General features: G+C 36.1%; 1 pseudogene; it reads right to left on the reverse strand.

Moving 5' to 3' along the window:
* Window positions 1-734: 734 nt before the first annotated feature.
* LOC113726111 (uncharacterized) lies at window positions 735-4,591 on the reverse strand (annotated as a pseudogene).
* Between the last annotated feature and the right edge of the window lie 455 nt (window positions 4,592-5,046).

Below are 5,046 nucleotides of genomic sequence, written 5' to 3' on the forward strand. Positions count from 1 at the left end.
TCCATTCGGCAGATCAAGTAAATCCCAGCAGAATAAAAGGGCGGATAGAGTTATGAACAGTGTTCCGTGGTCACTCGTTGGCATCTTCAGTGTGTGAGTATTTTCGTAATTCTCCAGCCATGTGCAGAGCGATTGAACGGTGGAGATTCAAGATTATATGGCTGGTATTTTTGTTTGGGGTGCCGTTTGACCATCTTGCCATTGGATACCCTTTTTGCCATTGGACTGGTAATGTAATCATGATAAGAAAGACTGCTGGCTTCGTCTTCCGAGTGAGGTTTTATTCAGATCTAACCCAAACCCAATATATTTGGATAGAATTTGAGTTGAATTTTCAAATGCAGATCCTACTAGTAAAAAAGTCATGGATTGAATAAAATTTATTTTTTTATTATTCATACCCAATCCAATATATTTGGACAGAATTTGAGTTGAATTTTTCAAATTCAAATCCTACTAGTAAGAGTGTCATGTATTTGGATAAAATCTAATTTTCCTCTATAGTGCAAGTAAATGCAGTTTGCCCATGAATCGCCTCAGTATTAAGTAACCTAGCAACGTGCATAACTGCTACAATAACACACTCACCAAACTCACTCCAAGGACAGCATCCGAGGTGCGAAAGCACATACGAGCAGGTAGTTATTTTCGCAAGGAGGTTAGGACACGATGACACATCTCTCCCATAAGTTGTCTGTAATTTTCATTCCGTATTTTTAGTAAACAAGTAGGACTCCAAGATAAAATCTCCAAGTCTAAGAAGGATTTCAGTTAACCAAAAAAAAAAAAAAAAAAAAAAACTCATTGTAGCTGCAGTTAATAATGACATTATACAAAACTTGTGTTCACATTCTGTTGCTTGTCATCCGGCTGCAGGTCTCATGCTCTTTTGCTCAAGTTTCCATCTTCACTTCTCTTACAAAATTGGCATCTCCAATGCTTGCAAAACATCCTTGAACTCAAAATCACGTGTTTCTTTGTTGAAACGCTCAACTAACTTGTACCTGACATCATTCAAGTAAAATGATTGTGCAGTCTCCATGAGCCATTTGGCCTCTGAGTCACTGAGCTTGCTTGTAAACACAACATCACCCCTAATAAGCACCAATTCCTTGCTTTCTGCAAATTCAGTGTAATAAGAGACAGTGAAGTAGGGAGCAGCCTGAGTTCCTCTTGCTTTGTAATCTCAAGACCAGTGAAAATCATGTGTGGCATTTGCACTGCATCAAATTGTTCAATAAATAAGCGATGACCAAAGAAATGCATTTTCAAGACAATGAAGCCACTGAAAGATAAGTGAATCCTGAAAACATAAGAATGTCGTCTTAGGGTAGCTAGGATATCATCATGTAATTAGTTTTTCTTTCAAGCTGGCAGCAGAGGAGCAGATGGGGATAAAATTAAAATCATTGGAAGAAATACTGAAGTAACTGACGAATGGTATATTGGCAACACATGACATGAAATTAAGAAATACAAAACTACCACGTTTACCTTAACCTATAAATACCTGATATGCTACCAATACTGCATTTATGTATTAAGACTTCACTTCTACCTTCTTAGCATATCAGCTAATCCATTTTGTAACCGTCCATTCTCAGAGAAAACTTAATAACATGGTCTAATCTTGTCCATCAGACAACAGAATACATAAAATGGAATCTCAGAGTGGACCTTTTCTTTTAAAAAAAAAAAAAAAACTTCCTGCTTAATATAGGTGCTCTATTGCAAAATGAAAACAAACTCCAAATTAATTTCAACAGATGAAATAGTCATATCAATACTAGCTGATTAAATGACTTGATATACAGGGATGATATAAAAATTATGGCCAGGACAAAACAGAAGGAAAATAGCCATGTAACAAGGCCTTGCAAACATATAATAGATACAAACAGAAAATTCTTGTAGTAATGATTACGAGTAGCTTGTTGGCTGCACCACACCAATTAGAAAGTTGAAATACGAATGCTTATCAAGCAAATACTGCACAACCTCTTGGCTTGGGCTTCTAGGCTAAGTTTTTTCTAGCTTGAGAATTACAGCTTAATCTAATGAAAACATCTATATTTACTCCCAGTGAAAAGTACATCAATTTTGCATCATTTGTAAATGAGACAAACTTATTCACAACTCTTCAAAGATACCGCTAAAAGAGACACAAATATTCAAGAAGTCTCAGGGCTGAAAAGCTTTTCCTAAGCACCAACAAATATGCACATAAGTATTAAGACAGAGGCAACAGTCTGAAGGTCATTGTGAATTATCCAAAAAATTTAATAGGACACACATATCCCTAATTTCAGGCAATCAAGCACGAGAATGACAATGATATATGAAAAACATACATGCAATAGATAGACTTCTTATATAATGTACTGTGCAAAGCAAACTTCAAAGCATTGTTGGCAAGAGGTATGTCGAAACAAAAGAAACTGAAGAACACAAGGCAAAAAATTAAAGACAAAGTGAAGGTGTCAGAGAGATAGCATCCATAAGCAGCCTGCTCTTTCAGAAACAGCTGTGAAGCAGCGGGTATGCTAACGCTGTGGGAACAAGTTGCTTAAAGATAACAAGCCATCCCCTGAACTTCCAAAAATACAAGCAGATAGGTGACCATCTAGTATGTTATCTCAGTAAGTACAAACTCCATTAGTATTTCTTTGTCTCACTTTTAAATGTTTTTCTTGCCTTTCATTCCGTCCAAGAATAACGTCCACTTTCTTAAACAAATACTTTCTAAATGAAGGGAAGGTAGTACAACCAACATGTTCCATGCAATGCTCTAAACATCAGTTAACTAATCCAGTGACTGCACATATTCCTCATTTTCTCTTTAAACTCTTACATATCTTCAACAATTTCTTAAACCTCATGGCCAATCAAACTAAGACATTCCTACTGGGGAGGATGGAGCAACAGGTGTGGTGACAAAACAATTATTCTACTCTACCAATATCAGGAAGCAGAAAAAAAAATTGAAATATGAATTAGTAGGAAAATTTGAACTGAATTATGTATCTTGAAATTGGCATAAACTTGCTTTATCCTAAGCTAGTGTAGATTTTAGTTTGATTGAAAAAAAAAAAACCAGTTTAGTTAATGAAATGTTTTATAGCCAAGGAAAATGCAAATTGTTTGCCAAGGCTAGCCACCACCATATGACTTACGTCAATATGTTTGGAGAATGCTAGCCAACCTTTCTTCTGATTGTGATTGCTTATGAAAAAGTTCTTAAACAAGGGGAGTCAGGAAGCAAGAAAGAAAGCTAATTTAAAACATTGATTTGTGAAAAGAACCAGAGCATTAAAGATAAGCTTTACAATGTATTACAACTAGAAACGCAAGATAAATAGCGCGTATAAAACTGTAATAGAATGAAGTTCAACACCCTTTGATTCCCCTGCAACAGATTACCACCTAAAAGAACCTGAAGTATAAGATGGTAATCACTATTGGCTGGAGTTAAAAACCCAAATCATGCATGAATCAGTCTTCCTATATAATCCCCTTCCATTAATCTTGTTTTGCAAGCTTGAAATATTGCTATCCAGGTACATGCTTTTGATATACATTGATTATTTACTGAATTGCAGGATGAGAAAGGAGACGTGGTTGATGGAGCATCAACCATCCCAATTCACAAAAACTTAATAACAATATTGATGAACCAAAAGAATAGCCATGTAGTGAATAGAAATGTAGCTAGTTGAAACACTCTAATGAATGTGACTGGCACATTAATAATCCACCATAGATGACGGAATTTCAAAAGAGTTGACGAAAAATAAACAGTGGTGCTTGAAAAGCAAGTACAAGTGATCTGACCTTGAAAAAAAATCGTTGTGTAACCGCTTCCTTTCCACAGTGGAATCACGAAATATCGGCTAAAAAAAAAATAAGAAAGTTTTTCCGAGATTAAGGAACAAACATGTGTCAAAGGAAAGATCATGCACATGGATTACCAATTTTCAGCTCTCTGCTTCAATAGATGGTATAACTTTGCGTCCATTGATGCCCCAATGTGACCTCTTCCCAAGTGATACTGATATAAAACAGCAAGTAAAACAATAAATCTACTGACTATAACAAAAATGTGGATCATAAACAAAGAGTCATTAGTCAACTTGTGATTGCATCATTTGGACATATGATGAAACTTCTCACAGCTTTCTACATATGATAAACATAACCAGTTATGGTAAATCAAAAAGTCTAAGTTTTTAGTTCAAGGAAGGTAAGAATCACAAGAACAGTTTAATGCATTACATCATCCCAAATGTCAGCAAGTTCTTCTGGAGTTTTGCTGTTAGATCGCTTTATATCAATAATCGATTCCAAAGGCTTAGGTTGCAGAGGACTGAACCCAGAAGCAAATTTCGACGTCCTATAGGACCCAAGCCCACTCCATTTCAAGAAATCACTAGGAATTGCAGGTTTTCTCAATTTCTCAATATGCTTTGGCAGAGATGCAGCACTGTATGATCGTTTCGCAACTAAACAGTGTGAAACATTGTCTTGAATAACACCCACTGCACACAATAACGTCCTCCTTGGGGCCCTCCTGGCTAACCTTTGCATTATCCTTTATCTGCAAAACATCCATAACATTTTAGTTCACTTTCCCAGTTATGATAAAAGAGGGAAAGCAAATACATTGGTGAAAACAAAATGCAGCAGCAAAAATTAAATCTTTCAACAGCTCATTTAGCATGAAAGAGGAAGCCCACCACACTGCAATGAATTTCAGGGAGATGGGCTTGTAAAATGAGATAAACCAAACAAACCACGTAAAAAGCAACATGCCCTTGCATGTTCGGTCACCGTTGCCACCTCCATATACCATAATACCACAGAAATGAAAGCCAAACTGTCTTGTAACATATGGGTAAACGACAAAAAATGGGTGCATAGAAAGCAAAGAAATGGTTGGGGAATTTCATCAAACAGTTGACAGAAGTGGAATTGATTTAACCCAAAAAAGTACATGAGTAAATAAAATGCTACCTTGAGAGAAAAACCCATTAAACAACGATTCAAACC

Source organism: Coffea arabica, unplaced genomic scaffold (genome assembly GCF_036785885.1).
Source record: "Coffea arabica cultivar ET-39 unplaced genomic scaffold, Coffea Arabica ET-39 HiFi ptg000003l, whole genome shotgun sequence".
NCBI lineage: Eukaryota > Viridiplantae > Streptophyta > Magnoliopsida > Gentianales > Rubiaceae > Coffea > Coffea arabica.